We start from the raw sequence: 12,572 nt of genomic DNA on the forward strand, positions 1-12,572 counted from the left end.
ATTTCAATTGAAACTGATGAGCTTTGAAATAACTAAAGCTGAAAGATATTACTATTACTATTTTCGTATTAGTATATTCACATACGTGAACATAAATTAAGTCTGATAGAAACCACCAGAAAGCCAGAAACATGCCCAGGCTTTTGAACATATATAAAGACATATTGCTATCATACTAACTCTTCAATCTGTTCTGAAGTTGGCAGGAAACCAGCTTGCCAAATATAATTTGTTGACTTTTTTTCTGAATTATTTCTCACAATACTTTGATCGTTCGGGGACCTCACAGAAATCTTTGTTTCAGTATTTTTAGTTCACGTTATTTATTTTCGATTGAAGTGGAGAATTCAATACAAACTGATCTCAATACATCAATAATACTTATTCAAGTCTGAAAAGGTTTATTTAAATCTTTATTTATATATTCTTAGTACCTGTCTCCATTATCTGCATATTGGTGAGTGCACTATTCAATAGTATATGTTATTCAACATGATTGACTACCTCGGCCTAATCTCACATTTTTATTTTATCAGTGCAGCTATGACAAAGTCAATGAATGGGTATTTCAATCACATTTTCGTCGTTATTAATATTTTTGTTTTTCCGTGATTTTCCTATAGATTTGTACTGTTAAGTCCGGCCTGGTTTTCTATCAATGTCTGGAGATGTCCAAGTTGTGGAAAAAAGTTTTACAATTAATATGCTTTTTATAGAAATAAAACGAAAAGTAGTTTCAAACTATTTTCTTCTATGTTTACTGACTTCATGCGCTCTTCCGTGAGACAGTTCTCGAACATTATTGAACTATAAAGAAATGCCAGATTCAGTTATTATATTCGGTAAAGTGGTTGTAAACTCAGGTTCAATTACCGTTTGAAATATTTCTCTGAAGTTCACCTTGGCTCTCAATTTCTACTTTCGGCAAGAAATTATTACTCTATAATTACTTACAATCAAAATGAAAAATGAAAAAAATATATTTTACAGGTTACCAAACTGTATACAAAAGATTACTAGATATTTCCATTTAGTATGTTTTTGCAAATCTATCCTTGTAAGCCTTTAGATGTAGCCGATAACCTGTGAAATAATATCTATTCTCCACATGTATATAATCGTAGAGATCACGATATTATAAAAACCATCTATTATAATAATACTCTTGTATTTTTCTCCGTCATAACATATGAATGAGAAAGGAATGGATGATAGATGAATAAGGAAGAAAGATATGAAAGCAAAGTGGTTGTGGAATGATGGAAATACTACGGTAAAAAAAATCAAACAGCGTTTCAACTCTGTGTGAGTATATGTGTGTGTATGTAAAAGAGAGGTATGTGAATGTTTGTGTGTGTGTGTGCGTGCAATGGAAGTGGGATGGTGAACATCCAACGCTGAGAAGAAAAATCAAACAGCGTTTCAACTCTGCGTGAGTAGTATATGTGTGTATGCGTGTGCAAGGGAAGTATATGAATGTTTGTATGTGTGATTACTATGTACCTTATTTTGTACCACACTTACATATAAAATACTACAATTAGCCGTCATTTTTTACGGCACGGGGTCCGATATTGCATTTATAATGAATACGCGGTTCATAAGGTTGGTTTAGAGAGAAGAAATTTATTGGTGATAATGATAGTGTTGACTTTTGGCTATGTCATTTGAATGTGTTTATCATTTAAGCATATGTATATACAATCACAAGTAGCGTGTGTGTTAAGGTTATTGCAAATATACAATCTTACCATATTTTAGAGAAATGATTTATTTTCTTTCTGCTCACAGTCAATATCGATGTTTTTAAGTGTGTTTTTTCGTAAATATAATGCACAGGCACTTCTATCTTCGAAGAGCAAACCTATGTTCAGATCATGTAAATACTCAAAAGTGGTGTTGCTAATATAGTTCATGATTATAAAATCTCGATTACTAAAGTGGGCTTCTTGGAAATATTCTATATGAGTTACTTGCCTTTAATGTGACACTATTGATCATAACATATCTAATTATGTTCAACGTTATAAAACCAGTTAAATAGTTGAACTATATCATTTTTTATGAGATATTTCTGCTTTATACCATATCTTTTGTGAGATGCAACTGACCTGTAACATTTTTATGCTCTGAATCTAAGTGCATACATGAAATATTTTAGTATCGAAAAAAAATTGTGTACACACAGTAAATGAGATTTGAGAGATCGTTACATTGGCAATATTTACAGGATTTTCACTGTGGTTAGACAATTCGTTTACATGATATTTTATTCGGAGTAGATTGAATTCATTTCTAAAACGACCTTCGCAGATTCAATATGATACGAATTATTGACTCTTTAACCAATACTCAATATTCTAGCAGTTTCCAGACACCTTAGAAAATATTCAAGAATTATTAGAAATAATTGTAGCATGTCCAATGATCATCATAATGGTTATGTTGTGCAGCTTTCAGAAATCATACTCTTATTCATATCAATGGTGAGCTAAATTTCAATACCTAACAGATGATTTATTTATGTGTCTTTCTCAAATGAATGTATAAAAGTATACAGGTACGTATATATGTAAGTATGGATGCTTCTATGCTTGTATCTAGCTATGTTTGTTGGTATGCGTCTGAGACAGAAAGACATAACGTTTAGGCTGACATATTTGCAGTACTACTACTTCCTCTCCAGTTGATTAACAATTTCATTTATTGCCTTTCCCGCACTGCATTGATACCCGAACTCCTCTAGAAATAAGTATTGTGTAGTGATTCGTTTTGTTACTACAAACACATAGAAGTTTCGTGTAAAAAAAATAGTGCTTTGTTGAATTCGAGAGGTGATCTTTAACCCTAGCTCTGTCTAGCGTAGCAAAGCAAGCTATTTAATTCGATACGGTTGCAAGTGATTTAGAAAAGGATAACAACTTAATTCCTTGCATTGCTGAAACTGAGTAGATATCTATTTATAGAAATGTTGCATTGACTTTCAGAATGCAACGTGTAGACCGTTTTAATGATTAGGTATTTCATGGTAACTTTCATAAAGGTGTGATTTATAAATATAATAACAATTATTTTGAGCATGCACAAGTCCAAATACTTCCTACAGCCGCCTACTTCATCTCTCCACTTACATCTATTGGCCTTCCTTTTCCCCCATTCTACCTTTAAATTTCCATGCATTACAATTTGAAATGCAATATACATATCTCTCCACCTTGAAGACGAAGGCTGGATTTATCTAATATTTATGTGCTTCCACTAGTGATTGCATATCCTTGGCTTTTTGCGAATAGTATCTGCCAACATTATGAAGTAATTCCGAGTCCCCAGAAACAGCTGTTGGACCTGTAATACCATACCTTCTCCCCTTAATTTTCTGTGTCTTTGCACTGTGTATAAGTTTGCTCTGTTAATGTGCAAAATATCTATATATTTATACATGCGTATTCATTGTCTGAATATTTTCAGTCTTTGTTTTCTCTCTATTTACATGTATATTTGTATGCAAATTTTGTATATCTAGCCTAAGTGGTTTCATTTGTTTATTTGCATAATTATTTCCATATTCACTCGCCTAGATTCCTCTTATGACCACTCTCTATCCCACAGAATTAGTCATCGGTAAAAATTTCGGAGTGTAAGATCAAATCATTTGAACGTTGCCAAGCATTTTGTATTGAGTATCTCTGGATCTCATCTCTTAACTCTATACTCATATGTATGCATACGAGCGCACATATCTGAACGGAAAAAAACTTAAAGAATTTTTAAAATACAATGAACACAGTAACACAAGATATAATTTCTAAAATAAAGCCTGAAATATTAGAAATTAAGTTGAGATGAGTACTCTACGACCCTGTTCATTCAATCACTTCTAAATCTGTGTTCGATTTCAACCGAATGCACCAGGTATTTTAGGTATTTGATGCTGAAGGTCTAATATGTTGAGTCCTAATTTTAATTTTACAAGCAATCTACCTTTTGCAGAGGGTTTATAGTCTGAACATAACCGTTTATGCGTCAATCTTATTTCTGGGAGACCGCACCATGGCAGATACGTTATATTGTCTATTAATTGGATGTCTGATTTTCAGAGAACGGTGAATTTTAGTTCATGTTCATCTTCTTCCTTTTCTTCGTTATTCTCTTGAGTTGGGATTCCACGGCCGCTTAGAAGAAATTGTTGCTTTTCAACCGTTTTCGTTGTTTTGTGTTGTGCAACTTTTATGTGAGTATGTGTATGTATTTTTGTTTGTTTGTTTGTTTGTTTGTTTGTTTGTTTGTTTGTTTGTTTATTTGTTTGTTTTCAGTGCTTCGAAAAATCACTACTGGCATCGATGAAATATTTAACAAACATAAAAAAAGAAATAAAGAAAGTATTGATAGATAAGTCTATAAGAAGTTCGTTAACTATTTGTGAAATTTTATAATATTTTATTTCATAAATTTAACAGCAAATTAAGTTGTAAATTTTCATATTAGTCGTTGATCGATTACCAATACTCCACAATTTAAATCAGTGCCGAATTGATTCAGCCCCCATCTCATAAAAGATAAAAGCGAACAATATAAACGGAAGCCATATCATTCAATCCAAGGTTACAAAGGGAATGCATAGTTTGAATGTTAGAAATGTTACAAAAAACGTATCAAACATATAGCATAAAATCCTCATATCTCACATCACCAGAAACAAATAATCTAAATATATGCTCAGCTAAACTGTACATAAATAACGAAATTCCTATAATATTTTTGAATAAGATTAGGAGAGAATATTATCCCGACGTAAAAAAGTAACTGCGTCCCAAATGATTCGTTAATTAAAGATGAAATATTTCTCAAATGAAAGAAGATATCATATATAGAAATTGAACATATGAAATAGAGAATACATAACCAAAACACAAACAATGGAATGAAAAGCTTAAAAGATTAAAGTTGAATACATATATACCTAACGCGGCAAATAAGTAAATAAAAAAATAAAACCCCACAAATTCAAACCATGGTATAGTTGCGGAAAACTGAACAGTAAAAAACTTAGATAAAGAGTACACACAGAAATATAAACTGTAAGCAAGCAGTGAGTAAATGGTAAGCAATTCAGCAGATAGAAACATAATAGTAACTAGAAAAACACTCGGAGAGTGCAGACCTCCGCTAAGCAGCTCATTTCCACCCATATACACGCATGCTGAAAATCGCCCAATTTCCCAAACCAACGCCGGCAAAAACATAACCTCCTTGGCGGGGTTTAAAAAAAATAACACAGCCATGTGATTTTTAAAAAAAAAACCTCTAAAAACAGGAATCATCTGAAGCAGTTATAATACATCAACGACAACAGCAAGCTAGTTTCACCATACAACTAAAAAAAAACAACAATTACCTAAGACTTGAGTGATACACACACAACATCATGGTCGGAAAAGTAACAGTCGCTTACGGTGACTTGTGGACGCCGATCCTGGTTCACGTAAACATGATCTAGCAGGCTTCCATAGTCGGTGGTGGATTTTTGGACTAGTTGGTCGAACCCAAACTGGTTCATAGTTGTCTAAATCTCATGGTTAGGGGAATCAAGAAGATCCACGTTGAAATCACCAAGGACGATGATCAGATGATTCTTTGGCAAAGATAAAAGAGGTATCTGTCTACTTACGAAACTAAACTTACCTACCTACCTACTTTACATCCCTCTATGGTCAGTATAGTATCAATCTTCCCTCAAGAGTCCATAGATACGCGAGTAAAATTACTAATAGAGAAACGAAAATAAAACTTTGGAAACAGCAACGCTACCATAGGTTACGTGGAAACGATGAACGTGTTTTCAAGGGAGATAATCAAAGAATGTAACATTGTAATACTTCATGTAAAGTAAATATAACAAATGAAAAATCCTTCAAGAATCCATAAAATTTCCCGGATCACTACCAAAATTTCATCATCTGTTCCTTGTGTCATTACCAACTTTTTTGTAAGTTTCATCAAATACCGTTCACAACTTATTTTAGTTATTTTCCACAAAGACGGACAGACGGACAAACCAACGCCGATGAAAACATAACCTCCTTCCTTGGCGGAGGTAATTAACAAAAAACAAAATACCCACATCTTAATATTAAAAATACCTGTTCCAAATCAATTTCTTTCAACTACATATTCGCTTGGTATTAGCATATTGACGAATATGTTAAACTAGAATGGGGTAAAATACGTAATGTTTGAAATAATCTGAAAAGAGTGGAAACGGATTAAGAAACAAGTGATAACGAATTTCTTAAAGTAGTTAAACAAATTATCCAAATATAAAGATTTGGAAATAAAATGTCTGAAGATTTCAAATAGAAATAATTCTTGAGCACTGAAACTGATGAAATATATAGAAGATAAATATATAATCAATACATTTAGACTTACATATACATCATATAAAAAATAATGCTAACAGATATTACACGCATATATAAAGTGCACGAATACCAAGCAAAACAAAAAAAAAATACCATTCTCATGCACTAAGTTTCGCATTGAAGCGTTTCATAAATTATAACGGCACTAAATTAATAACAATTATTTCTGATATAAGTACAAAGCCAGAAATTATGATGATTTCTCCAAATATCTGAAAATAATCAATGGACTGCTGAAAAACATCCCAGGTCTGATAATAGGCCTACCCGAGTAGCAGAAGGGCAAATACAACGGTTATGTTATGGGCCAAAGAAACATGGAAAATTCCCTACTACAGTCAATGCTGCTCCGCACCGCTGGAGGAAGATCACTGTAAGTAGATACCGAAAATGTTTTCGTCTCTACTATCAACAGTTGTTGAAGGGAATCATTCGCAAAGCAAGCTATACGTAAAATTATATACATACATACGTACATACATACATACATACATACATACATACGTACGTACATACGTACATACATACATACATACATACATACAAACATACATACATACATACATGCATACATACATACATACATCTTGGAGACCGTTATGGTCAGTCCGATACTCGGACATGCGTAATTACTGCTCATATCAAGGCAGCATACGAAATATTGGAAAAGTTGAGTTACAGAGTGCGGTAAGATTGCATACAATATTTCTACATTAAACATTAAAACATTGCATAGATTCCAGCATATCTATATAGACGAGACATACATATCAACATATTTATGTACACACAGCGCTGTAACACTACACACAAGGAAATGTCAAGTAACGTTTCAAAACAGTTTCCGAAAAAGACAAACACCGCTCAATATGTACGCTTAAATACAATTGTAGAATTAAAAACAACCGGAAATGAAAGATTACCCAAGCTGTGAACAACTTTAAATTTAATTCTAAAATAAATTGGCGAAACTTTTGAGGAAGATCATCGCCTATTTTGAAAAACAAATACAAATATCAGTGAATAGACAAAATCATCACGGCTAAATGTATAAGTTTCATTCGACCAAAACGTGACTACAATCACTGTATACAATGAACCTATGATTTTAAAGATTAACATGAAACGTATATACATTCTGATATATATATATATATATATATATATATATATATATATATATATATATATATATACATACATACATACATACATACATACATACATGCATACATCCATACATCCATCCATCCATCCATACATACATACATACATACATGCATGCATACATACATACATGCATACATACATACATACATACATACATACATACATACATATATAAACAGTAACGTAGTTAGTTTTAAAATCTCTATACGTAGTAACTCTACTGAAAAGTAACAGTTTGTACTACCTCAACGAGGTTGTTCTATACAGAACACTGTTACTATTCTTTTAACCCTTACTTTTTGGCATTGTATTTCCAAAATAAATCTTTATGTTGTCCTAAAACGTAAATTAAGACAAAACTAGTGGAATGTTAAAAACCAGATTTAGTGCTAAAATAAACAGTATCATGGATAGTCATCCTCCTTGATATACTTTTTTTGATAAATTTAAGACATCAGGGCCAATCATCCTGATAGCAATTTTGGACAAGATTTGCACGTGCTCTAACAAGCTAGATTTGTATGTCAATTTGGCCTCACACAGCTCTTTTAAGTATATTGGTGACTTCTAGTATACCACCAACATCTTGTAGTCCGTTCCATTTATTGGGCTTTGCCTGATGTCTTACTATAAACTCAATTTTCTCCACACTTTTCATGAAAGTTTCAAATTCATTGTGTAAATGTTATTATAGTTGATGAAGTATTCTTTCCTGGTTGTATTTTATCTATGATGCATTCTGGTTGAAATAATTTTACACATAACAGATCTTAGATGAAAATGATTTAAGGCTTCTTATCGTTTTCTTTCATCTTCTGGCTATGCAGATTGTAGGATTACAAGCAGACCTCTGGCTAATGATAGCTCTGTGAATTAGTTCTTTTTTTATTTTTTAATAACGAAGTTTGTTTTTTACGCAATACGTAGAATCTCCTTATATTTCAATCGTTTCTCTTATGCGTAGTTGTTATGATGTGAACCTGTCTTTACACTTTATGGTTGCACTGCAATTCTGCAATACATGTAAATGTGTTCCAGTTTTGTTATCTCCTCGGGTTGTTTCATAAGATTAGTGTTTCAGTACCCTGTACATTGCAATTATTTCTTTCGTATTTTTTCAGGGTGCTAGCAGTTACATACAAGGACGTAGCTATTATCCACAATGTGTTACTATTTATTTTCACAAAGGTGGCGAACTGGCAAAATTGTTAGCACGCCGGGAAAATTGTTTTGCGGCATTTCATCCGTCCTTATGTTCTGAGTTCAAATTCCGTCGAATTCGACTTTGCCTTTTATCCTTTTGGAGTCGATAAAATAAGTACCAGTTGAACACTGGGGTCGATATCATCGACCTGCCCCCTCCACCGAAATTGCTGGCCTTGTGCCAAAATTTGAAATCAATATTTACTTTCATATATAATCTGCAGCTCCATATTTATTTTCTTATATAATCTCTAGCTCCATCGACCACAATTTTTACTATGGGAGTGGCTGTTTTTATTTGTTGCTTTTTCTTCTTTTTTCACCCCTCGTCAAAATGTATTTGTAATGATAGTTTAGGGAAATGTGAAAGGATCATTTCTCACTGTGGTTTGAAATAATTTTTAAACTGTGTAGTTTTACAGTCAGCGTTTTAAGGTCAATTTTATATCGAGATATTTGAGAGCTCTGTGGTTATCATGGTCGTGGTGGTGGTTGTGTTGATAATGTCGGAGATGTATTTATATTATTATCGCTCTCTTCTCAAGCATCTTTTGTCTGATTCGAGGTGTCTTCAGAAAATCAATGAATATCGATGGAGTTGGAATCACAATTGCTGTCTGTGACAAGGAATAACAATCGCCGTCTGTGACCACTATTTTCGAGCAAAGAAAAATTTATGTCGCGAGGCTGTTTGACGTCATATGATTTCAGTTTGGGTAGACTTTATGCCAGTAAATCTTCAGTCATTTCATATAGCTGACATAAGTAAATATAGAATCGAAATAAATCATGATTCACCTGTAAACAGCAAGTGAATTTGGAAGAATAGTTACACCATCTTAGAATACTTATACCATCTTAGGTAGCTCACTGATGTGGTAGTGAAAATTTAGAGCGATAATAAAATAACTGTAAAATTCAGCATAGATATTTCATTTCTCCGAAGTTTTAGATTGTACATCCACCTCTACTTGGTATCTAACCTCTGCACCAATGCATTGCTGTTGTTCATTGATCCATACAACAATATTAGATCTTTCGTGTTTGCATCGGATTTCTGTCTTTTACTGAAATGTGCCTCCCGTATTCTTTATTTTTAAAGTTTAGGATACATTATGGTTGTGCTATTTCAGTGGAATGATTTCAGGATATTTGCTACGAATAGCATCGTAAGCAGTTTTGGCAAAAATGCCACACAGTACTTTCGCACATTCTGAGGCAGCCGATAAAAGTATGGTTAGCCATTTCCACTTTGATATGGTACACTCGACATTTTCTATCACAACATGGATTTTTTGTAGATCCTCTTATCTTCCTACTATAGTAAGTATTTCTCCTTCAAATTTCTCGTCAATTAAGTCAATCCACCTATTTCTGAGTCGCATGAAACAGTTGTACACACAGAGTACCTATGTAAGAGTTCTTCACCTACTCTCAGGTTGTTATTATTTTCACTACTGAGAATACATATTATGTTCCATTTTTTTTTCCAATTCATTAAGAGACATTTCTGTCCAACAAGTCATGTTCTCGTCACTGTTTATGAAAGCTACCATACAAGGTAAATGCATTCCTAGATTTTATGTTCAAATTGAGGATCTACTAAAGTGTCTAGTACTTTAAAAACATTGACGGGTATGATCTAATTGAATGAAATAGCTCTGACTTCCATATTTCCTGAAGTCTGCTGACATATTTATTTGTCACTCTCCCTTTACTCACAGCACTAACATCTCCAATATTCTCACTAATTCAGAAATACTTGGAGATAGCGGTGACAGGCACGTTTATTCATATGATTTCTCACAATGTGTAAGTATTCCTTGAATACAGTCTCAAGTCATAAACAAAAATGTGTGAGTACCAGTAATTTTTCTAATCTCAGCTTATCTTGGTAATTACCCTTGACATTTCTTCAACAGAACTGACAGAGATCACTGAAAGGTTAAGAAGCAGTACAAAGAATGTGTAACCATGAAATAATCTCGCCATTCAACACAATTCTGTGTGTGACCGTAACTATAGTATTGTTGATGAAAAGCTATTTGGCACAACTCCTTCCTCTTAGCTTCTCATATTATTCGTTTCAAAGTATTTGGGAGAACTCCACTAAAACAACTTGGGTATAGATTATAAATAGCATAACATGACTGTGTAATTTTTTTATTACATCAACTTCATCGTCTGTGTCTTTTTACTAAGCAGTTTGATTAGAGTCTATTTGTAGTATGTAAGCTTCCTTTACCAATATTCGGCTATCATGTCTCACTCATGTGAATTACTGTTCGGCTGTTTTGCAACAACTGCCAAGTGAGTTGCATTTGTGATGTTATATATTTTAGTCTTGTACACTACTCATTGCTAAGCTCATTCAATCAAACTTCTTCATTGCCACGCTACTTATTTGCATTTAGATTCTTCCCATCGGGATTCTAGGTCATTCTGGAAAGGAATATTCACAAACTCAATGGGATGGCCTTTCATGCAATGATATACATTGATGAACTTAATGCAAACCTACACTTAATAATTCTACATCTTTCTCATGCTACCTCTACCATCTCTACAAGCTGTTCACAAAGGTCATAGTCATCAAACTATAGAAACTCTCGATGACTAACAGCCGATGGAACAGGTAATTTTACAGAAATTATCGCACGATGGACCACATACTGACTCTAACACAGCTCCTAGAACCAGTGAGAGAATAGAATCTTTCTCTTTACACTGCCTTTATTCATTACAAAAAGCCTCTAATTGCAACAAGCTGAATGCACTCTACTGAAATCTCTGGAGATGCAAGGAGTCAAAGCACAATACAAAAGGCGAACGCAGGATGTGCGACCGATAAAGCTCTGTTGTTATCACCTATGAAATTACACACTCAAAGTTCTGCTCTATGCGTCAATCGAATGAAAACCAAATAGATGTGGCTCCAGAACGTAGCACAAAGCCGACTAGTGGTTGGGAGGGATAAAATTTAGGAAGGGAAGAAGTACATGTATTGAGATATGAACGCTGGAGTCATGTGCTGGATAGAAGGTGCTTGCAGCGATTAAAGATATGCTCAAAGTGCAACTGAAAAATTTCGTGTGTGCATATCTCTTCAATAACATCAAGAGTATCATTCTACATGTGCCCCTGAGCCAGGGACTGTTTATGACATAGAGGAACCGTTTGTGATATAGAGGAACCGTTTGTGATATAGAGGAACCGTTTGTGATACAGAGAAAACGTCTAAACTAGAATTATCATTATTATTGCAGGAGAACATCTGAAACTGTGAAATCGTAGAATGCTCAAACCGCAAGTTCTGCTGGAACGGGTATGCCACATGGTTCACAGACAACAGGTAGACCCGTGCAGTTGTTAGTTTTCAGTTGATATCCAAAGGGTCAGAAAGAAAGTTTCGGACACACGCGAAAGTCTTGTAAGGAATGGATTGTAATATGTCTTGTAATAACGTGTCACTTTTCCATCGCTGAGTTAACTCACTCAGCAATCCCTCGTGCTCATTTAGCTGTGTGGATTGACGCAACACTAAATGAGGTGCTATGCTTAAGGCCGCAACCTGCCACCCGGTCCACGAATTGAACCCACAAAGTAACGATTGGAGGTTCGACATCTGTCCCACTACGCCACGCAGCTCACATATGTGTGTATGCTTGTGTATATAATATGTGTGCGTATGTGTAATTCTGTAAGTATTTATATGCGTGTACGAAAGAGGCTGTTTGTGAGACTGCTTGAATGAATATATGTGTATATATATATATA

At 33.9% G+C, this 12,572-nt stretch overlaps 2 long non-coding RNA genes across 10 annotated transcripts in view; both read left to right on the top strand.

Annotated features, from left to right (window-relative positions):
* The window catches only part of LOC128251095 (uncharacterized), a 77,796-nt gene that overhangs the window by 24,541 nt on the left and 40,683 nt on the right, over positions 1-12,572 (top strand). The window contains exons 3-4 of one of the 9 annotated variants that reach the window (XR_008266968.1): positions 10,552-10,607; positions 12,062-12,147. The exons of 6 other annotated variants lie outside the window; for them this stretch is intronic. This is a non-coding gene — a long non-coding RNA (uncharacterized LOC128251095). The remainder of the gene's footprint in view (positions 1-10,551; positions 10,608-12,061; positions 12,148-12,572) is intronic. 2 more of the 9 variants (XR_008266969.1, XR_008266967.1) reach the window with 2 other exon arrangements.
* Positions 12,155-12,572, top strand: part of LOC128251106 (uncharacterized) — a 6,857-nt gene continuing 6,439 nt past the window's right edge. The window contains exon 1 of the long non-coding RNA XR_008266970.1: positions 12,155-12,225. This is a non-coding gene — a long non-coding RNA (uncharacterized LOC128251106). The remainder of the gene's footprint in view (positions 12,226-12,572) is intronic.

Source organism: Octopus bimaculoides, chromosome 2, assembly GCF_001194135.2.
Source record: "Octopus bimaculoides isolate UCB-OBI-ISO-001 chromosome 2, ASM119413v2, whole genome shotgun sequence".
In the NCBI taxonomy this organism is placed as follows: Eukaryota; Metazoa; Mollusca; class Cephalopoda; order Octopoda; family Octopodidae; genus Octopus; species Octopus bimaculoides.